The sequence below is a fragment of the Ornithorhynchus anatinus genome, chromosome 2 (assembly GCF_004115215.2).
Source record: "Ornithorhynchus anatinus isolate Pmale09 chromosome 2, mOrnAna1.pri.v4, whole genome shotgun sequence".
Lineage (NCBI taxonomy): Eukaryota > Metazoa > Chordata > Mammalia > Monotremata > Ornithorhynchidae > Ornithorhynchus > Ornithorhynchus anatinus.
Window position 1 is genome coordinate 47,415,365 of NC_041729.1, and position 23,885 is coordinate 47,439,249.

General features: G+C 45.5%; 1 protein-coding gene across 2 annotated transcripts in view; it reads right to left on the bottom strand.

Moving 5' to 3' along the window:
- TMC5 (transmembrane channel like 5) overlaps window positions 1-13,592 on the bottom strand; it is a 58,385-nt gene extending 44,793 nt beyond the window's left edge. Inside the window, exon 1 of one of the 2 annotated variants that reach the window (XM_029057590.2) lies at window positions 13,396-13,592. The gene's annotated coding sequence lies outside the window, so the exon portion shown is untranslated. Of the gene's footprint in view, window positions 1-5,627; window positions 5,694-13,395 lie in introns of those variants that run through there. The other variant, XM_029057587.2, reaches the window with a different exon arrangement.
- Window positions 13,593-23,885: the final 10,293 nt, after the last annotated feature.

Here is a 23,885-nt window from a genome sequence, read left to right on the forward strand (position 1 = left end):
TTGGATCTGTGACCTTTGGGCATTTGGTATTTGGCCCACAGCACTTATGTACATATCTATGAGTTATATATTATAAATTATTTATTTATAGTATCTGTCTCCACCCCTAGACTTTAAGCTTACTGTGGGCAGGAAATGTGTCTACCAACTTTGTTGCACTCTCCCAAGTGCTTATTACAATGCTCTGCACCCCGTAAGTGCTCAGTAAATACCACTGATTGATTGATTGAATTCCCTTTAGTTACCCTGCAAACCATCCCAGTTTTCTGAAGGTCATTATATCTCTGAGACTGAAAGGCAACAGATACACCAGAAGGTAAAAATAATAACTTTGGTAAGTGCTTACTATGTGCCAAGCACTGCTCTAAGCCTTGCGGAAGATACAAGCAAATAGAGTAGGACACAGTCCTTGTCCCACAAGGGGGTCACAGTCTCAATCCCCATTTTACAGATGAAGTAACTGAGACACAGAGAAGTTAAGTGATTTGCCCAAGGTCACACAGCAGTCATGTGGCAGAGCCAGAATTAGAACCCACAACCTCTGACTCCCAGGCCTATGCTCTTTCTACTAGGTAATGGCTGAATGTTTGGCCAATTCTGCATGAGGAAAACATAGATTATTATCACTCATCATTATTATTAGTAATGGTGCTGATAGTCTTTAAAGGCTTACTATGTACTTAGCGGTGTACTAAGTGCTGGGATAGATAGAAAATGATCCCAGTGGAAACAGTGGTCCATGTGCCTACTCACAGTCTAAGGGAGAGAAAAAGAGAAAAGAATTACTTTACATTATACAGATGAGGAAACTGAGGCAAAGAGAAGTCAAGTGACTTGCCAAGGCCCCCCAGCAGTTTAGGGGTAGAGCCGGGGCTACAACCTGGGTCCCCTGACTGCCAGTGCTCTCTCCACTAGGTCATGTGAACATTCATTCATTCATTCATTCAATAGTATTTATTGAGCGCTTACTATGTGCAGAGCACTGTACTAAGCGCTTGGGATGAACAAGTCGGCAACAGATAGAGACAGTCCCTGCCGTTTGACGGGCTTACAGTCTAATCGGGGGAGACGGACAGACGAGAACAATGGCAATAAACACAGTCAAGGGGAAGAACATCTCGTAAAAACAATGGCAACTAAATAGAATCGAGGCGATGTACAATTCATTAACAAAATAAATAGGGTAACGAAAATATATACAGTTGAGCGGACGAGTACGGTGCTGTGGGGATGGGAAGGGAGAGGTGGAGGAGCAGAGGGAAAAGGGGAAAATGAGGCTTTAGCTGCGGAGAGGTAAAGGGGGGATGGCAGAGGGAGTAGAGGGGGAAGAGGAGCTCAGTCTGGGAAGGCCTCTTGGAGGAGGTGATTTTTAAGTAGGGTTTTGAAGAGGGAAAGAGAATCAGTTTGGCGGAGGTGAGGAGGGAGGGCGTTCCGGGACCGCGGGAGGACGTGACCCGGGTGTCGACGGCGGGATGGGCGAGACCGAGGGACGGTGAGGAGGTGGGCGGCGGAGGAGCGGAGCGTGCGGGGTGGGCGGTAGAAAGAGAGAAGGGAGGAGAGGTAGGAAGGGGCAAGGTGATGGAGAGCCTTGAAGCCTAGAGTGAGGAGTTTTTGTTTGGATCGGAGGTCGATAGGCAACCACTGGAGTTGTTTAAGAAGGGGAGTGACACGCCCAGATCGTTTCTGCGGGAAGACGAGCCGGGCAGCGGAGTGAAGGATAGACCGGAGCGGGGCGAGAGAGGAGGAAGGGAGGTCAGAGAGAAGGCTGACACGGTAGTCTAGCCGGGATATAACGAGAGCCCGTAACAGTAAGGTAGCCATTTGGCTGGAGAGGAAAGGGCGGATCTTGGCGATATCGTAGAGGTGAAACCGGCAGGTCTCGGTAACGGATAGGATGTGTGGGGTGAACGAGAGGGACGAGTCAAGGATGACACCGAGATTGCGGGCCTGAGAGACGGGAAGGATGGTCGTGCCATCCACGGTGATAGAGAAAATGTGTCACAGAACTTACATTAGAGAAGCAGCGTGGGTTAGTGGAAAGAGCACAGGCTTGGGAGTCAATGGTTGTGGGTTCTAATCCCTGCTCCACCACTTGTCCCCTGTGTGACTTTGGGCAAGTCACTTAACTACTCTTTGCCTCAGTTACCTCATGTGTAAAATGGGGATTAAGGCTGTGAGCCCCATGTGGGACAACCTGATTACCTTGTATCCCCCCCCACCGCTTAAAACAGTACTTGGCACATAGTAAGTGCTTAACAAATACCATTATTTTTATTATTATTGTTTTAAAGGCCTTACGAAATCAATCACGTTCACCAGTTGTAGCATATACTAGTGGAAAGAGCAAAGGTCTGGGAGTCAGAAGCTCTGGGTTCTAGTCCGGGCCCCTTCATTTACCTGCTGTGTGATGCTGAGCAAATCACTTCACTTCTCTGTGCCTCAATTCCCTCATCTGCAAAATTGTAATAATAATAATAATAATAATATTTATTTATAATTATAATTATTTATAATTGTGATCATAAACCTTCACTCCCTCCTACTTAGAATGTGAGTCCCATGTGGGACCTGATTACCCCAGTGCTTACTACCATGTTGGGCACATAGTAAGTGTTTAAATACAGTTATTATTTGTTCCCAGTACTTTAATTTTATTTGCAATTTAGCCAAGAACCAACAAAAACCATCCACCTGAAATTGGATGGATGACAGGGTTTGTTTTTTTTTTCCTTTAAAATTTCATCTCTGAATCCGCATCCATGACAATCTTGCCCCATACCCCATTGAGGAATTGAAAAGAATATTCTGCTTCATGCAGGTATAGGCATTTATTCAAGTTAGAAAACTGGGATCATTCTTAGAGGAGGCGGAGGAGGAGGAGTGGGACAGGGAGTGAGGATGAGAAAGCAAAGGAAGGAGAGAAAAGCCAAGAGAACAGCAGCTAAGTCATTTTGGAAAAAACGCATTATCTCCAGCAGCCATATAGGTTTTCATAAATTCAAAACGAGCATAGTTCACTTCTATTGGAACTCCAGATCTCACACTTTATTAGTAATCTATCTGTGGAGAGTGGGGTGGAGAAAGATAAAATGGAAAAAAGCTCTGACAGCCATTTCAGATTCCCTGATCAGGAAAAAAATAACATTTACTTAGGGTAGAGGGGTTGGGGGGGAGGGGAGTAAGGGGGTGGTGCTTGACAGTGCTAAACTGACTGCAAATAACTTTGCACAACAAGGAAACTCGCCCTTCTATTTACTCTTCTTGTGAGGATTGATGTATTTGCTGTTCATTCATTTTGGGGCCTTATTGAAAATCAAGTTGTTGAATCACACCCCCAAGCTGATTAGTTTATTTTGTAAATGTTGATTCTGGCATCAGTCTGGAACCAGCAAACCTGGAAACCAGCAAGTTGCAGTAAAACAGGCATCCTTTTCTTCCTTCTGAGAGAGCAGGTAGGGGAGGGTCAGGGTTGTAGGAGTTCAGTAGATAGGATGGAAAGAAGGCAAGAAGATGATGAACAGTTTTCACCTAAAAGGAGGCTCCCCGGTGCCCAGGACTGGGCAGGGCAGAGATTAGGGAGGCAATAAACTCTAACAACTCTAAAGGGGTTAGAAGATCACCAGAGACCCACTGGAAATTAGTTTCTAAGTAAAGAGAAGCTGGTGGGAGGATGGGGCCAACTCAAATGTCATCAGCAGCACAAAAAAGACTGAAACAGCATGGCATAGTGGATAGAGCACGGGCTTGGGAGTCCGACGTTCATGGGTTCTAACCCCCGATCTACCACTTGTCTGCTGTGTGACTTTAGGTAAGTCACTTCACTTGTCTATGCCTCAATTCCTCATCTGTAAAATGGGGATTAACACTGTGAGCCCCATGTGAGATAGGGACTGTGCCCGACCTGATTAGTTTGTATCTACCCTAGTGCTTAGAACAGTGCTTGACAAATAGTAAGAGCTTAACAAATGCCATAATTATTATTAATATTATTATTGAAATTAGACAGGTTGAGCATGGCCTAGTGGAAAGAACATGGGCTTGGGAGTCAGAGGACCTGGGGTCTAATTCTGATTAAGCGCTTAGTAGAGTGCTTTACACACAGAAAGCACTCAATAAATATGGTTGAATGAATGATTCTACCACTTGCCTGCTCTGTGCCCTTGGGTAAATCCTTTAACTTTTCTGTGCCTCAGTTTCCTCCTCTTTAAAATAATAATGCTGGTATTTGTTAAGTGCTTACTATGTGCAGAGCACTGTTCTAAGCACTGAGGTAGATACAGGTTAATCAACTTGTCCCACGTGTGGCTCACAGTTAATCCCCATTTTACAGATGAGGGAACTGAGGCCCAGAGAAGTTAAGTGACTTGCCCACAGTCACACAGCTGACAAGTGGCGGATCTGGGATTCGAATCCATGACCTCTGACTCCCAAGCTCGGGCTCTTTCTACTGAGCCATGCTGCTTCCCTGGGAGTAAGATATCTGTCCTCCTTCCCCTTTAGGCTGTGCGCCCCATGTCATACGCGGACTGTGTCCTACTCGATTATGCTGTATCTACCCCAGAGCTTGATTCAGGCAAAGGATGCATATAAAATAATTATGATTATAATAATTGTGATATTAACTGCTTACACTATGGTCAGCACTGGGGTAGATACAAGATAATCAGGCCAGGCACAATTCCTGTCTCATATAGAGTCCACTGTGTAAAAAGGAGAGATAACAGGTATTTAATCCATTTTACAAATGAGCCAATTGAGGCAGAGATTACTTATTAAGTCACTTGCCCAAGGTCATCCAGCAGTCAAATTGAAATCAGAATTAGAACCTGGCTCTCCCAATTCCCAGTCCAGTGTGGCATAGTGGATAGAGCATGAGCTCCTCTTCTCCCAGACTGAGCTCCTCTTCTCCCTCTACTCCCTCTGCCACCCCCCCTTTACCTCTCCGCAGCTAAACCCTCTTTTTCCCCTTTTCCCTCTGCTCCTCCACCTCTCCCTTCCCATCCCCACAGCACTGTACTCGTCCGCTCGACTGTATATATTTTCGTTACCCTATTTATTTTGTTAATGAATTGTACATCGCCTCGATTCTATTTAGTTGCCATCGGTTTTTACGAGATGTTCTTCCCCTCGACTCTATTTATTGCCATTGTTCTTGTCCGTCCGTCTCCCCCGATTAGACTGTAAGCCCGTCAAACGGCAGGGACTGTCTCTATCTGTTGCCGACTTGTTCATCCCAAGCGCTTAGTACAGTGCTCTGCACATAGTAAGCGCTCAATAAATACTATTGAATGAATGAATGAATAGAGCATGGGTCTGGGAGTCAAAAGGGCATGGGCTCTAATCTCGGCTCCACCACTTGCCTGCTGTGTGACCTTGGGCAAATCATTTCACTTCTCTGTGCCTCAATTACCTTATCTGTAAAATGGGGATTAAGACTGTGAGCCCTATGTGGGACAGGGACTGTGTCCAACCCAATTTGCTTGTATTCCCACCCAGTGCTTAGTACAGTGCCTGGCACATAGGAAGCACTTAAATACCATTATTATTATTATTATTATTATTATTAATTACTATCTCTCCACTAAGTCCCACAGCTTACAAAAATGGAAAAAATAAATTAATCTTACCCTCCTCAGACTGCTGCCCTAATCCTCCAGGACCATCTCCTCCCAGGAGCTTCTCTCTGACTGCTCCACTAACCAACAGAGAGATTAACAGATTAATCTTGGGAGAGACAATCAGGTACTGCCTGTTCCTGAGTCCACTCAGGAAACAGGGAACAATTGCTGTCCTGAAATGACTTCTTGGGACAAAATAAATCCACTGAACCAGAGGGCATCATCATCGGGGCAGGATTTCTCAACAGGCCTTGGCCTAAGGTGGCAAAATTTTTTGAGGTGGCAATTTTCAGAAGGAAAAGAAAAAGCAATCTAAAAATTTTTCTATTCATACACAGTGCCTGTACGTGTTTTTTTGAATAGCAGTCTATGCCCTACAGACTACACAAGCGTCCCTAGGGGAAGGAATCATGTCTACTTACTCATTAGAGAATGTGTCTACCAATTGTGTAGTGGATAGTCAGTAGGTCATGGGTTCTAATCCCAACTCTGCCACTTGCTTGCTGTGTGACCTTGGGTAAGTCACTTCACTGCTCTGGGCCTTAGTTACCTCATCTGCAAAATGGGGATTGAGACTGTGAGCCCCATGAGGGAGAGGGATTGTGTCCAACCTGATTTGCTTGAATCCACCCCAGTGCTTAGTACAGTGCCTGACACATAGTAAGTGCTTATCAAATACCATCATTATTATTATTTTGTACCATCCCAACCACACAATAAGCACTCAATAAATACAATTAATTATGCATTCTCCCAAGTTCTGCACTTAGTAAGCACTAAATAATAATTTTAAAAATTATGGTTATTTGTTAAGCCCTTACTACATGCTATGTGTGGGACAAAGGTAATCAGGTCAGACCCAATCCCTGATCCACACAAAGCTTACTGTCTAATGGGGAAGGAGAACAGATATTTAATCCCCATTTACAGATGAGGAGATTGAGGCACAGAGAAGTTAAGTGACTTACCCAAAGTCACACAACAAGCAATTGGCAGAGTCAGGATTAGAACCCAGTTCTCTTGACTCCCAGTCCTGTGCTGTCTCCACAAGACCACAAGACCACTGCCTGATTGAAGCGCATTGCGACACAGGGACCCATCAATCAACTGGGCACTGACTGTGCACAGAGCACTATACTAAGACCTTGGGAGAGTACAACACAACAGGGTTGGTAGACACGTTCCCCGCCCAAGACGACCTTACAGTCTAGACTACGGATGGCATCCTTTATAGTCCTGGGATGGCCCAGGAGCAAGCGCGACTCTAGAGTGGAGCAGCCCCGGGCATGAGAAAATGTCTTTTCTTAAAAATAAAACTGAAGGAAAAAAATGAAGCATAGTAAAGTTGACTAAACAACGACAGGAGAAGCTGTCTCATCCTCAGTGATGATAATTCTATCTGCTTCAACATTAATTCCTTCACTGAAAGGCGAGACAATGTACCGTGTTAATTTTCTGGTAAGCCCTTGGGGTAATAAACATTTTTCTAATTATTTCAAACATTACAATTAGAAAATTAAGGGGCTGTGATGAGCTTGGTGCCTTTTGGGTGGCAAAATAACCTATATTTCCCTCACAAGGGTCCTCTTTCACCTGCTCCAGTTGTGGGAGAGCCCAGAAGAGCACAGTTTGCCAATGAGTGCCCAGAAAACTTGTTAAGCAAATTACAATACATCCCCAGAATTTAGGGCAGGTAAGTATGAAAATAAATCTATCAGTGGTATTTGTATGGTGTCTGGCAAAACAGTAAGAACTTAAATAACATAAGTATTATTATTATTTATTGAGCGCTTACTATGTGCAGAGCACTGTACTTCATGCTTGGGAGGGTATAATACAAATCCCTTCTAAAAGGCAGGGAAATGGCTAAGGGAGAAAATAACTGTGTAACATCCTCAAGGATCATACAAATACTAAGAAATTGTGTTTGTCTCAGTTTCTAGGCAAAAAAAGCTATTTTACAAGATTTTACAACACTGACATGCTGCCCAACAGTCAGTGATGTTTGTTCAACTGGGTACACACAGGGTTTGTTTCACCCAGCCACTTCTCAGGGGAGCTAACTTCCTGTTCTTTTTCTCCCCAACTTTACATGAGTTTCTCCCACCAAGTCTTGTTTAAAAAGCACCTGGGTGACAAAAATGACTTGCAATCTCCCTAGATGTGCCATTCAACAGATGTCTCATTTCAATTCTATGCTGTTGGATAAGGAATCTGTACTACCTGTTTTAAAATCGTTTGACGTTAAAGTCTCGCTAACTACCATTCCCAAAGGACAATGCTCTGGACACCCTGAGAGATTCCTAGGCTCTCGCTGTGGATTATAAAGTCTTAATCCCTAAAACATAGAAAAAGGAAAGTTTTTTCTGCTTACAGAACTGTAGAGATCGAGTTCATTTGGCCAGATATGGAAGAGGATTAGGCTTGCCGTGCTTCCTTATTTTGTTGCCTAATAAGAAGGATCAGATAAACTAGAAGTCATCCTGCCCAGATCAGCTGGTTTCAAATAACATTTACTTCTGGAAAATCCAAAAACAAACAATATATCATCTCTCCCTTCAGTGCACCTGTACGCATTCCATTCACCCCACACTTCTCTCACTTTCACTGTCAACCATCTCCCTGTGGCAATAACCCTTTTTCCTGTTCACCTCCTTCCCGGGGACCTTATTTTCCCAACCTCCTTCCTGTTGTTCAATCAATGGCATTTACTTATTGAGTGTTTACTGTGTGCAGTCTCTTAGGCTGAAAAGATATTTTCCAGGTGGATTCTCTTGGCTCCAACCTCCCCAGGAAGATAGAACTATGCTCCTCACAGCCACCATCCACCATGCCTTTTTCTCCCGGAGTTACTTCCCTGTAATTACAACCCATTTACTGATCACTTTCTTCTCTACTGTTTCTGAGTCAGAAACCCTGGCTTACTCTAACTGTACCCCAGAAATGTTTACTTGGCTATTTATCTAAAGGCCTCGTAATTCCAATCAGATAACCCGGCTCTACCCAGAATTTGCTAATCTCCTTCCTATCCAGATGTATATCCTCTAGCCAAATCTACCTTCAGTTTTTTTCCCATGTGAGTGTCTCAGAAAAGAACAAACTGTCACAGGCCAAAATTTCCCACTTTCTTCCTGAATTAAAACAGATATTTTGAGTCCGTCCCCCCGCTATCCTCCCCCAACAAAAAGTCCTGAAATGCTCTTGCAGCAGAGGCCAAGGCATTTAAGACAAAGTTCCCAAGTACATTCTGCACTGGGCTGTTTGAACAAGGAAGTTACCTTTCTTTTATCCTTGGGGGAAAATTTCAGTTTCCAGAATGGACTTTTGAAGCATGGCTCTGGGGTGGGGATGGCCCTTTAAAACCTCACTCTCCATAGCGGGTAAACTGCACTGGTGGCTAAACACTTTCAGGACAGAATCTTGAGACCTATAGATTTTGCTCTCAAATTACAGAATTACAAAACGCAGATGGAATGACCCCTCTTAGAGTTGTTGACCCCTTTCTAATTTTCTTCTAATTAGAACGAATCACACCAGACAAGCACAAAAGAATAGACACAAGATGAGAATCACACTTTGGAACTTTTAACTTCATTTTGCAGCTAGAGGCACTGATTGTCAAATCAATCAACAGTATTCCTATTGAGTACTGAGTATTCTATTGAGCTTCTATTGAGATCGAGCACTGAACACTGTACTAAATGCTTGTTTGAGTACAATAATGATCAAAGATATGATTCTCACCCTCCAGGACCTTACATTCTAAGGGAGGAGCCAGACATCAAATACAGATAGAAGGAGGGGCTTAAGTAGTAGAGCATATAAATCGATATGTACAAAAGCACAAAGGGCATTAAGCAGCATGATGTAGTGGATAAAGCAGGGGAGTGGGAGTCAGAAGGTCATGGATTCTAGCATGGCCTAGTGGCAAGAGCTTGGGAGTCACAGAAAGTGGGTTCTAATCCTGGCTCCTCCACTTGTCTGCTGTGTGACTTTGGGCAAGTCACTTAACTTCTCTGGGCCTCAGTTACCTCCTCTGTAAAATGGGGATTGAGGCTGTGAACCCCATGTGGGACAGAGACTGTGTCCAACCTGATTTGCTTGTGTCCACCCCAGTCCTTAGTACAGTGCCTGGCACATAGTAAGTGCTTAACAAACACGATATTATTATTATAAATGCTGAGATGGTAGTTGGGAAGCTACGACCTAGGAAGAAGACAAATTAACAACCGAAAGCCTCCTGGGGAGGAAGGATTTCAAAAGGGCTTTGATGATGGGTGAAAAGCTGTGCTCAGGTGGATTTCAAGGGGGGGAGAGTTCTTGTCAAGAAGAAGGGCTCAGGTTGGAGATGGGAGAGTCCAGAAGGAGATGAAATGTGTAGGGAAGATTGAGAGGAAGGAAAACAGCAAGTTTAAACTCAAACCTGAGAATGTTGACAACTGCTGACACCTTTTGATCTTCAGAAAAATCCACCTACATTTATATCCCTTTCTATATTTGTCTGCTGTGTGACCTTGGACAAGTCACTTAGCCCTCTCCTCATCTGTAAAATTCCTGTTCTCTCACCTCCTTAAGACTGCTAGCATGGACTGATTTGGTTATATTTTTTCGACTCCAGCATTTAGAAATCAATGATATTTACTGAGTGTTTACTTTATGCAGAGCATTTTACTAAGCACTTGAGAGAGAGTGCAGTACAGTTGGTAAATATGATCTCCACCCTCAAGGAGCTTATAGTCTAATGGGGGGGGCCGACATTAAAATAAATTACAGATAAGGAAGGGAAGCAAGGAATACAAGGATATGGACATGTGATAAGTATAGGGGTAGGGATGGTGCTCACGTACTTAGGGGGTCGGGGAGACGATAGGGAGGAAAAATCGGGGAGGGAGGTAAAATTGCTTAACAATAATAATAATAATAATAATGTTGGTATTTGTTAAGTGTTTACTATGTGCAGAGCACTGTTCTAAGCGCTGGGGTAGACATAGGAGAATCAGGTTGACCCATGTGGGGCTCACAGTCTTAATCCCCATTTTACAAATGAGGTAACTGAGGCACAGAGAAGTTAAGTGACTCACCCACAGTCACACAACTGACAAGTGGCAGAGCAGGATTCGAACCCATGACCTCTGACTCCAAAGCCCGGGCTCTTTCCACTGAGCCACGCAATCCAGGAAGGCTTTCCATAGGAGATATGATTTCAATGGGCTTTGAAGATGGGGAGGATGCTGATCTGTCAAATATGGATGGGAAGCGAGTTAAGGTTAGAGGAAGGGCTTGAGAAAGGGATGGATGGCAAGTGAGATGAGAGCGAGAGACAGAAGTAGGTTGGTATTAGAAGAGAGAAGTGTGTTGGCTTGGTTGTAGCGCAAGAGGAAAGGATACGTAAGGGGGAGTGAACTGAGTGCCTAGAATCTCACAGCGAGGAGTCTCTGCTTGACGCAGAGAGGGTTGGATAAACATTGGCGGCACAGTGCTTGGCATTTGGTAAGTTCTAAATATCACAATTATGATTATTTTCACCATCTTAAAATGAAGTAGTGACAAGGGCAGAATCTTTGTCTATTTAGCACCTGCGTGTTCATTTCTGGAGCTTAGTTTAGTGCTCTGAACCCAGTAAGGGCTTACGGCACTGCATGAGATTCGCCTGCTACTTGGAACTTGGAGCCAGTTCTGGGGCAGAGAACATGAGTGAGGCTGAGGCAGGTGAGTGGGTTGAAGGTGGGTTGGGACAGAAGCGGGTGTGTGAGCCGCTGGCTGGACGACGTTGGGCACAACGGCCTAAGCCTCCCTAACTACGTTTTTTGGCATTCATGTGTTTACTATGTGTCAGGCACTGTACTAAGCGCTGGGGTAGATATAAGCTAATCAGATTGGATATAGTCCCTGTCCCACTTAGGGCTCACAGTCTTCATCCCCATTTTTCAGATGAGGGCACTGAGGCCCAGAGAAGTACAGTGACTCACCCAGGGTCATCCAGCAGATAGGTGGCAGAGGAGGGATGAGAACCCAGGTCCTTCTGACTCCCAGGGCCAGTCTCTACCCACTAGGCCACACTGCTCCTCACCCATTCCTTGGGGTCGAGGGCTCCTGAAGGGGCGATGATGATTACCGTAAGCTCTCTGTGGGCAGGGAGTGTGTCTGCTTATTGTTATATTGTACTCCCCCGACGACTTATTAGTACCTTGTTCCGCACACACTAAGCACTCAATAAATATGAATGAATGAATAAATAACATTGCTACAGCTACAATCGCTGGTTGAATGAAAAAATGAGAAAAACACAGCTCCTGATTTCTTAGGGTTTGCAATTAAAACATCTAAACAGTGTTGTGAGCAAAGTATTCACAGACAAGCAACAGGATCAACCAAGTCAAATGAATAAAATGATGTGCTCGAGTCATTACCTCCTAAGCAATTTGGTACTCACCCCAGATCCAGAGCACTTATATTCATATTCTTGTATTTTGCTGCTTCCCATATTTGTAATGTATTTTAATACCTGTCTCCCAGACTCGATTATAAGCTCCAAAGGGCAGGGATAGAGTCTACCAACTCTACTGAATTGTACTCTCCCAAACTCTTAGTACAGTTCTCTGCACAGTCAGAATAAATAAACATCAGAGTAATTTATAGACAACATGCCTCCTGAGTTATCTCAGACAGTTTCAAAACTGCTTTCTCTGTGTCAGAGCACTCAGTGGTTTGCACCAACACTGCTGAGCAAAAGACTATTTTCAATTAAGAAGCACGAGGTAGGTGCTATCCTTCACCACCCCAGAAAGTCTTCCTTTCTACCCTAATCTCATCCTGCAGGCTTCCCGTGAAAGTCACTATTTCCTGCTCTTCCCCCAGTGCGCTATTAACTCTGGAGGGTGAGTAGGGACCCAGAACGCCCAACTGGGAGTAGGCTCCCCGAGAGACTGTTCTATGGGACTCAGGACAGCCTCCTCTTAACTTAATACCAGAAAAGCAAAGACAGAAGTCTCTTTGTGACCTTAGCTTTGTAGGGGGCTCTCTACTCCTCCCCTATCAGTTGGAGTTGGGCGGGACAAAGGAGGGGAGACAGAAGGGGGGGGGAGAAGGGGAGAGGGAAGGAGAGGAGAGGGAAGGAGAGGAGAGGGAAGGAGAGAAGGAAAGAGAAGGAGAGAAGGAAAGAGAAGGAGAGGAGGGAAGAGAAGGAGAGGAGGGAAGAGAAGGAGAGGAGGGAAGAGAAGGAGAGGAGGGAAGAGAAGGAGAGGAGGGAAAGAGAGAAAGGGCGAGAGAAGGAAAGAAGGGGAGAGAGGAGAGGGAAGAAGGGGAGGAAAGGCGGAGAGGGGAGGAAAGGAGGAGACGGAAGGAGAGAGGAAAGAGAAAGGGAGCGGGGAAGCAGAGACGGGGAGAGAGAAGCAGAGACGGGGAGAGAGAAGCAGAGACGGGGAGAGAGAAGGGGAGGAAAGGAGGAGAGGGGAGGAGAGGAGGAGAGGGAAGGAGAGGAGGAGAGGGAAGGGAAGGAAAGGGGGGGAGGGGGGGAGGAGGCGGAGGAGGGAGAATAGGAGAAGCCTTTTCTTCATTTCACATCGAAAGTCAGAGGAGGAAGCCGAAAGAGCACCGTAGCAGCCTGGCCGGGGATCTCAGCCTCATTCCGATGTCCCTCTGTCAGCAGACAGTCACCCCCCCCCCCAGCCTCCCTCCCTCCTTTCCGAAAAGCCCCTCGGAAAGCCCTTGCGGCCGTCCATCCTCGACGGGGAGCCCGGCCCGGCCCGGCCCGACCCTGCCCGGGGGACAGCCCTACCTGCCGGGCAGCGAGGAGACCCCCAGGCCCACGGCTGCCAGGACCTGCGCTAGCCTGCCATCCCTGTGGCCTGCAGTCGTCCAGCTCACCACACAGGGACAAGGAGTCCACTCCACTCCGCCTCCTCCAGCAGATCACTGAGTGTCCGCAGCAGCCCTCGCACCTGTCCCGACCCAAAGCTGCTCCTCCTCCTCCTCCTCCTCTTCCTCCTCCTCCTAGCCCAGCCCTCGGCTGGGCAAGGACGGTCCTTCGCGTGGTCGCCCTCCCTCCAGGGGCAACGCTTGGCAGACTCTCTCTCTCTCTCTCTGCTTCTCTAGAGAAGCAGCGTGGCTCGGTGGAAAGAGCCCAGGCTGGGGGATCAGAGGTCATGGGTTCTAATCCCGGCTCCGCCCCTTGTCAGCTGTGTGACTTGGGGCGAGTCACTTCACTTCTCTGGGCCTCAGTGACCTCGTCTGTAAAATGGGCATGGAGACTGTGAGCCCCACGTGGGACAAACTGATCCCTTTGTATCCTCCCCGGCGCTTAGAAGAGTGTGACTTTAGGCAAGTCACTTCACTTCTCTGGGCCTCAGTGACCTCATCTGTAAAATGGGCATTAAAACTCTGAGCCCCACGTGGGACAACCTGATCACCTTGTATCCTCCCAAGGGCTTAGAGCAGTGCTTTGCACACAGTAAGCTCTTAAATGCCATCATCATTATTATTATTACGCCCCTACTGTGGGCACAAGGCAAGTCTTGGGTGGCAAACACTTGAGGCCGAGAGAACAATGTGGCTTCATTCTGCTTTCTCCTGTAGATTGACCCTGGCACTCCGCCAACACCAACTAGGCCCCAAGTTATAATAATCTTGGTATTTGTTAAGCGCTTACTATGTGCAGAGCACTGTTCTAAGCGCTGGGGGAGATACAGGGGAATCAGGTTGTCCCACGTGAGGCTCACGGTTAATCCCCATTTGACAGATGAGGTAACTGAGGCACAGAGAAGTGAAGTGACTTGCCCACAGTCACACAGCTGACAAGTGGCAGATCCGGGATTCAAACTCATGACCTCTGACTTCCAAGCCCGGGCTCTTTCCACTGAGCCATGCTGCTTCTCTGTTATCACACATTTATTCATTCAATGGTATTTATTGAGCATAAAGTACTGTACTAGGAGCTTGGTTAGCAAGACCTTCCTTGCCCACAAGCTTACAGTCTAGAGGAATTACTGACCGCCAGCAAGAAATCAATCAGTGGAATTTATTGAGCACTGTACTGGGTGCAGAGTCATCAATCAATATTTATTTGGGGCTCTTACTGGGTGCAGAACACTGTACTAAACTCTTAGGAGAATACAACAGAATTACAAACACATTTCTTGGTCTCCAGAGTCCCTCAGAATTACAGATAGTGAGGAGGCTGATGCAGTAGTCAAGGTTGGATATGACAAGTACTTGAAATGGCTTGGTAACAGTTGGGATGGAAAGAATAATATAGTATTAATGATGACATTTCATTAATTTATTCATTCAATCATATTTATTGAATGCTTACTCTTTGCAGAACACTGAATTAAATGCTTGGAAAGTACATTTCAGCAACAGAGACAATCCCTACATTTGTTACTATGTGGCAACCACTGTTCTAAACATTAGAGAAGACACAATCTAATCAGGTTGGACAAAATCCCTGTCCCAGATGGGGCTCACAATCTTAATTCCCATTTTACAGATGAGGTAATTGAAGCCCAGAGAAGTTAAAAGTGACTTACCCCAGATCACACGGCAGAGAAGTGGTGGAGTCAGGATTAGAACCCATGACCTTGTAATTCCCAGGCCTGTGCTCTATCCAATACGCCATGACCATAAAACTGACAGAATTGGAGGACGATAAATACAATTGAGTGATTAGAAGCAAGAGAGAAAAGGTGAAAGGAAAGAAGCTGAAATCAGAGAGGCTGAGCAGAGTTAGTGAATGGAAGGTAAACTGCTATAAGTCAAAACTCACCTGTGCTGGGCAGCAGCGGCATGGGAGAGAGTCAAGGGCGAAGATTCAAGTTTACTGTGTGGAAAGAGGCAATGGTAAACCACTTGGGTATTTTTACCAGGAAAACTCTATGGATCCACTACCAGAACAATTGCAGATAGAGGTGGGGCGTTCTGGAAGAGATGTGTCTGTGGAGTAGCTATGGGTCGGAGACTACGCGACAGCATAAGACAAGAGCATAGGAGACCAAGCTCAGGTGGTGTGAGCTGGATAGGGGGAGGAGACGGCAGGAGAGGCAAGGCCCAGGTTTCCCAGTCCTTGGTCAAGTGAGGGGGAATCTGTAGCTTCAGCCCATCAATCAATCAACTAATTAATCAATCAATGATATTTATTGACCCCTTGTGTGCAGAACATCGTACTGAGTGCTTGGGAGAGTACAACACAACAGAGTTGGCAGACTACCTTCCCTACCCAAGGAGCTCTCGGTCTAGAGTGGGGAAACAGACATTAAAATAAATTGTGGAAATGTACATAATTGCTGAGAGTAGTGTGAATATCAAGTGTGTAAAGGATATTGATCCAAGTGGAAGGGCAAAGCAGAAAGGAGAGGGAGTGGGGAAATGAACACAGAGAAGCAGTGTGGCCTAGGGGATAGAGCATGGACCTGTGAGTTAGAAGGACCTGGGTTCTAATCCAACTCTGCCACTTGTCTGCTGTGTGACCTTGGACAAGGCACTTTTAACTTCTCTCTGCCTCAGTTGCCTCTTCTGTAAAGTTGTCCAACCTGATTAGCTTGTATCTACCCCAAGGCTTAGTACGGTGCCTGGCACATAGTAAGGACTTAACAAATGCCACACGTGCAAAAAATAAGGGCTTAGTCAGGGAAGGCCTCATGGAGGAGATGTGATTTGATTAAGAAATTGAATGTGGGGACAGTGGTGGTCTGTCGTATATGAAGAAAGAGGGAGTCCCAGCCCAGAGGGAGGATGTGGGCAAGGGGTCGGTGATGAGATAGTTGAGATTGAGGTACAGCGAGTAGGTTGGCATTAGAGGATCAGAATGGTTGGGCTGGTGATAGTAGGAGAACAGAGAGGTAAGGTAGGAAGGGGTAAGGTGATTGGGCGCTTTAAAGTCGACAGTAAGGAGTTTCTGTTTGTTGTGGAGGTGGAAGGAGAAACATAGATTGAACTTTTTTTAGAAAAATGAACCTGGCGGCAGAGTGAAATAAGAACTGGAGTGGGGAGAGACAGAAGGCGGGTAAGTGAGTGAGGAGTACTCAAGGTGGGGTAGGATAAAGTGTTCGAATCAGCATAGTAGCAGTGCGGATGGAGCAGAAAGGGTGGATTTTACCAATGTAGTGAAGGTAGAACCAACAAGATTTGGTGATAGATTGAATATGTGGGTTGAATGAGAGAGAAGTCGAAGAAAATGCCAAGATTACGAGCCTGTGTGAAAGGGAGGATAATGGTGCTGTCTCCCCTGATGAGAAAGTCGGGGGAGGACAGGGTTTGGGTGGGAAGATAAGGAGTTCTGTTTTGGATACCTTAAATTTGAAGTTCGGTGGGACATCCAACTAGAGCTGTCCTGAAGGCAGGAAGGAATGCAAGACTACAGAGGAGGAGAGGTAGGGCTGGAGATGAAGATTTGGAAATCATCTTCATAGAGATGGTAGTTGAAGCCATGGGAACAATAAGTTTTCTGAGGGAGTAGGTGTAGATGGAGAACAGAAGGGGACACAGAACTGGTCCTTGAGGGACTCCCTTAGTTAGGGGGAGGGAGGCATTCAATCGATCATGTTTATTGAGCACTTACTGTCCACAGAATACCCTACTCAGCAATTGGGAGAGTACAATATAAACAGGTTGGTAGATATGTCCCCTGCCCCAAGTGAGCATAGAGTCCAGAGAGGGAAAGAGACAGTAATATAAATAGATTAAATATGGATATGTATATGAGTTACAGGATTGAGGGAGGGGTGATTAAAGGGTGCAAATCTTAGTGCAAGGACTATGCAGAAGGGATTGGGAGAGGAGAAAATGAGGGTTTAGTAGGGGAAGGTTTCTTGGAAGAGATGTACTTTTAATAAGGCTTTGAAGTTGGGGAGAGTGAACATTTGTCAGATAGGAAGAGGGAGAGAGTTCCAGGTCAGAGTCACGATGTGAGTTAGGGGTTGGCAGCAAGATAGAAGAGTTCAAGGTACAGTGAGAAGGTTGCCAAAAGAGGAGTGGACTGTGCCTGCTGAGTGAGCAGAACCCACGAAAGAGGCTGAGAATGAGCAGCTAGAGAACAGGTGGAGAACCAGGAAAAGACAATTTAAGTGAAGCCAAGGTTAGATAAGGTTTCCAGAAGAAGGAGGTGGTCCCTAGAGTAAAAGGCAGCTGAGAGGTCAGGGAGGATTGGAACAGAGGCAAGAAAGAATTCACTGGTGAATTTATAAAGTTAGTGAGCGGATAAGAAGCCAGACTGGAGGGGGTCAAGGAGAGAATGGGATGGGCTTGCAGTCTTAATCCCCATTTTACAGATGAGGTAACTGAGGCACAAAGAAGTTAAGTGACTTGCCTAAGGTCACACAGCAGGCAGGTGGCAGCGCCGGGATTAAAACCCAGGTCTTTCCAACTCCCAGGCCCGTGTTCTATCTACTAGTCTACGCTGCTATGAGAGAATACAATGCAACAACGAGTTGGTAGACACGTTCCCTGCCCACAATAAGCAGAATTAGTAATAATAATGATAGCGTTTAAGTGCTTACTGCATGTCAAGCATTCTTCTAAGCATTGGGGTAGATGAGGTAACTGAGGCACAGAAAAGTTAAATGACTTGCCCAAGGTCACACAGCAGACTAGTGGCAGAGTCAGAATTAGAACCCAAGTCCGTGCTTTTGCCATCCACCCTCAGCACTAATGAGTACACATATTCAATTATTCATTTAGTCACTTCTTCCCAATTCATTGATGTTCCTAACCACTACATCCTTGTTCTTGCTCCTCCTCTACCTACATGACTGACATCTGCCTGTCTCACCCAATTAGGCTGTAGGCCCCACTGCACCCCACAGCAAGAGTCACGGCTTCGGCACATGGTTTTGCTTACCAGAACAATAAGCAATAAAATACCAACAACCGATTTGACTATCAAACTGAATACAGACCAGTGCAGCCCAGGTGCTACCTGGTTAGACCTTGGTTTATCAATCAAATCTTTAAAAGGTGTGGCCTAGATAACACTGTAGCATTTCTTATAGCCACAGCCGATTATCTCTTGACCAAAAAGGTCATTTCTTGGCACTGAATCCCCAGTTTCTTCATCATCTAATAGTATAGTTCAATTGTCCAGAGATTCAAAATAATATTGATGTCTTCCACCTAATGAAAATTGGAATCTCATGAGGAGACCTAGTCCTCCCATCTATGAAGCCCACTGTGTTCAGCTCTTGGGTTTTATGCAGGCAGCATTATGGAGCCTCATACCTGACCTAAACTCCAGATGCCTGGTGCAATAAACATCTTTCTGTTTTAAAGGACCAAGACACACACAGCCTTTGATGATGGGAGCTTTATTTGATTGCCAGGAACGGCTATGCAAATTCCACCACCTTTCAATGGGAGCATGATGACCTGCTGAAATAGCTTACAACTGTTTTGAAAGGCTAGATCCCTGGCAGATGAGAGCAAATCAGCCACCGAGCAACCTTACTCCTTGTGTCCAACCCATCTTGCTTCATTTCATTTTGAAGACACCCAAGAGAGCGGAGTTGACTCCAGAAAACCTCTTCTTCCCAAGTTCCATGGTCTGGAGTGGTCCTCAGTCACTCAATAATAATGGTTGCATTTATTAAGCACTAACTACGTGCAAAGCACTGTTCTAAGTGCTGGGGGGATACAAGGTGATCAGGTTGTCCCACGTAGGGCTCAGTTTTAATCCCCATTTTCCAGATGAGGTAACTGAAGCACAGAGAAGTTAAGTGACTTGCCCAAAGTCACACAGTTGGCTCAATCAGTGACCCAGGCTGGTGACCTGATGCAGCCAATTGATGGCCCTGGGGAGTTGGCAAGGTTCCTCTCCTCTCACCATGTGGGTTGAGAGGAGTGAAAACCTGACCCAAAGAATTTCTCTCAAAGTACAACATAGTCTGGCAGGTAATGCAGTATTGATATTGGCAAACATCAACAGTCACTATGACTAGCGTACCCAACTTTATTGATTCATTCAATAGTAATTATTGAGTGCTTACTATATACAGAGCACTGTACTAAGTGCTTGGAATGTACAATTCGGCAACAGATAAAGACAATCCCTGCCCAATAATGGGCTCAAAGTCTAAATGGGGGAGGACAGACAGCAAAGCAAAACAGAATAAAACAAAACAAGCACACTAACCCAAATAAAAATAACAAAATGCAATGTTGATATTGACAAATATCTGCAGTCATTATGATTGGTGTAAGAAACTTTACACTAATCCAAATAAAACACAAAATGCAGTATTGATATTGATGTGTCAACAGTCATTATGACTAGTGTACACAACTCTTAACCCAAACAAAAACACTGCCACAAAAACCCGCAGACACTTTCTATGCCTGGATTGCCCATCTAGCCTAGAAGCTAATGCCCCAAAGAGGTTGGTTTAATTTGAATTATTTATCACAACACACCAGAGGTCACAGTGGAACTTGGGAAGAAAAATGACTTATTAGCAGTACCTAATGGATTTCTTCATATTTTATTGAAGCCATAACATTAACCCCTGGGCATCATAATTTGATTCAAACAGTGCAAATTATGACCTGCCCCTCAAAAGAAGTATAGTTTACTTCAGATAAGGGCATGTGTTAAGAAGATCAAGTGGGTTTCTAAGCATATTTCACCTCTGGTGCAAAAGCATCCTTGGATTGCTATTACTACTAATGATAATTATGGTACTTGTTACTAGCTTATTATTTATCAAGCACTCATTGTATTCAATCATATTTATTGAGCACTTACTGTGTTCAGAGCACTGTATTAAGTGCTTAATTAAGAGCTGGGGAAGATACAAGATAACTTGGTTGAACAAATTCCCTTGTCCCACATGGGGGCTCACAGTCTAAGTAGAGAGAGAAGGATTTAAATAATAATTATGGTATTGGTTAAAGCGTTTACTGTGTGCAAGGCATTGTATTAAGCATTGGTGTGGATACAAGCAAATCAGGTTGGACACAGTCCCTGTCCCCTTGGAGCCCACAGTCTCAAGCCCCATTTTACAGATGAAGTAACTGAGGCACAAAGAAGTGAAATGACTTGCCCAAGATCGTAGACTCAAGTTGACTGTGCAGATAGAGGCAGTGGTAAACCACTTTCGTATTTTTACCTAGAAAACTCTATGGATACGCTACTAGAACGATTGCAGATGGAGGTGGGGTGTTTTGGGAGAGATGTGTCCATGGCGTCGCTATGGGTCGGAGATGACTTGACGTCATAAGACAAGATAAGACAGCAGTTTAAAACACAGCCCCTGTCCTCAAGGAGTCCAATAAATTAGATCTGAGTTTATTTTTTAAGGGGATAGCCCATGCAACAGCATGTACAGATAATAATAATGTTGGCATTTAAGTGCTTACTATGTGCCAAGCACTGTTCTAAGTGCTGGGGTAGACGCAAGGTAATCAGGTTGTCCCCCGCGGGGCTCAGAGTCATCCCCATTTTACAGATGAGGTAACCGACGCACAGAGAAGTGAAGTGACTCATCCAAGGTCACACAGCTGACAAGTGGCAGAGCCGGGATTAGAACCCACGACCTTTCATTCATTCATTCAATAGTATTTATTGAGCGCTTACTATGTGCAGAGCACTGTACTAAGCGCTTGGGATGAACAAGTCGGCAACAGATAGAGACAGTCCCTGCCGTTTGACGGGCTTACAGTCTAATCGGGGGAGACGGACAGACGAGAACGATGGCAATAAACAGAGTCAAGGGGAAGAACATCTCGTAAAAACAATGGCAACTAAATAGAATCGAGGCGATGTACAATTCATTAACAAAATAAATAGGGTAACGAAAATATATACGGTTGAGCGGACGAGTACGGTGCTGTGGGGAAGGGAAGGGAGAGGTGGAGGAGCAGAGGGAAAAGGGGAAAATGAGGGTTTAGCTGCGGAGAGGTAAAGGGGGGATGGCAGAGGGAGTAGAGGGAGAAGAGGAGCTCAGTCTGGGAAGGCCTCTTGGAGGAGGTGAGTTTTAAGTAGGGTTTTGAAGAGGGGAAGGGAATCAGTTTGGTGAAGGTGAGGAGGGAGGGCGTTCCGGGACCGCGGGAGGACGTGACCCGGGGGTCGACGGCGGGATGGGTGAGACCGAGGGACGGTGAGGAGGTGGGCGGCAGAGGAGCGGAGCGTGCGGGGTGGGCGGTAGAAAGAGAGAAGGGAGGAGAGGTAGGAAGGGGCAAGGTGATGGAGAGCCTCGAAGCCTAGAGTGAGGAGTTTTTGTTTGGAGCGGAGGTCGATAGGCAACCACTGGAGTTGTTTAAGAAGGGGAGTGACATGCCCAGATTGTTTCTGCGGGAAGATGAGCCGGGCAGCGGAGTGAAGAATAGACCTCTGACTCCCAAGCCCAGGCTCTTTTTACTAAGTCAGGCTGCTTGTCATCATCATAAGTGATGATGAGGATTATGATGATGCAACTCAAAGAAAAAGATGTAAAAGTCCGAGATGAACTATTGGCTTTAATGATAATAATAATGTTGGTATTTGTTAAGCGCTTACTATGTGCCGAGCACTGTTCTAAGCGCTGGGGTAGACATAGGGGAATCAGGTTGTCCCACGTGGGGCTCACAGTCTTAATCCCCATTTTACTGAGGCACGGAGAAGTTAAGTGACTTGCCCACAGTCACACAGCCGACAAGTGGCAGAGCTGGGATTCGAACTCATGAGCTCTGACTCCAAAGCCCGTGCTCTTTCCACTGAGCCACGCTGCTTCTTTATAGAGTTCCATTCTCTTTCCACAATGTGCCTTGTCGTCTCTTATTCCTGCTCTTGAAATTAGAGATATGAGGCCGGGCTTGCTTGTTCTCGAAATTAGAGAGACTGACAGGGCTGGGTTGAGTGATTTGCTTAAAGTAACCATGCACAGTGAGTACCCACTACCCACCCATTGGCAAGGAGGTAAAGTCAATGAAATTTTCCCAATAACCATCAATAACCATCAAATGCAGAATTTGTTGCACTAATTACAGAATTCTAGATTGAGCCTAAGGGTCACTGTTTCTTGTTTCATTGTTTCTTTTCTCATTTGTACAGAGCTAGGAGGCAACTCCGCCCAGATTTTTATGGTCTACTGGGTGCTTTCAGGGCCGGGCACAGGCCGGGACTTGCACTTGAAGAACTCCGTGACCAACAGCCGTTGCGTGAAAGCTTCACAAACTCTTTAAACCATTTATTTGTACAGGCCTGCTGCTCCATGCCCTCGCCTTTAATTCTTTTCTCCATTCCCCAGCAATCTGGAGTTCACTCCTCTGAAATTGCGTCAAGGTCTCCAGTGATCGTCTGTGTAAATAGAATGATCCAATCCGGCCTGATCTATGATACTATGGACCTCTCCTCCTCCTAGAAACCCTTCTTTATGTTAGTTATTAATCTATTTTAATGTCTGTCTTCCCCTCTAGACTGTAGTAAGGTTGCTCTGGGCAGGTATTTTAATGTCTACACTGTAGACTGTAGTAGTCATTATGAGCAGGGAACGTGTCTACCAACTCTGTTTAATTGTACTCCCCTAAGTGTTTAGTCCAATGCTCTGCACATGGTAAGCGCTCAATAAATACCACTGACTGGTTATGGTATTTGATACTATCATTATAATACTCTTCTGAGATGCTTGTATCCACCCCAGCCCTTAGTACAGAGCATGGCACATAGTAAGTGCTTAAAAAATACCACAATTATTATTATTACTCTCTTGCTTTTCTTCCTTCCAGGCTGATCACTCCTCAGCCTCCTGCGGTAGTTTTTTTTTTTATGGTATTTGTTAAGCACTTACTATGTTCCAAGTACTGCTTTAAGCACTGGGGTAGAGACCAGCTAATCAGGTTGGACACAGTCCACATCCCACATGGGCCTCACAGTCTCAATCCCCATTTTACAGAGGAGGTAACTGGAGACTCAGATAAGTTAAATGAATTGCCCAAGGTCACACAGCAGACAAGTGGTGGAGCTGGGTCTAGAACCCAGGTCCTTCTGACTCCAAGGCCCATGCTCCATCCACTAGACCACACTGCTTCTCATTCTAAAACTGTTTCGCTGCCTCCCCCTATCCTTTAATTGAGGATGTCCAGCAAGATTAAGTCCTGGGTCCTCTACTTTTTGCTCTTCAGTCATTCCCTGGAGAACTTCAACTTCACGGGGTTTCAGCTACGTGTCTGCACATAAGACTCCCTCCCCATATCTCCTTCTCCAGCCCTGTCCTTTTACTTGCTTTACAGTCTTGTATTTCCTCCTGCCTCCTGGACATCTCCGTGGGAATGATTCACCAATATCCTAAATGCAATCAATATATC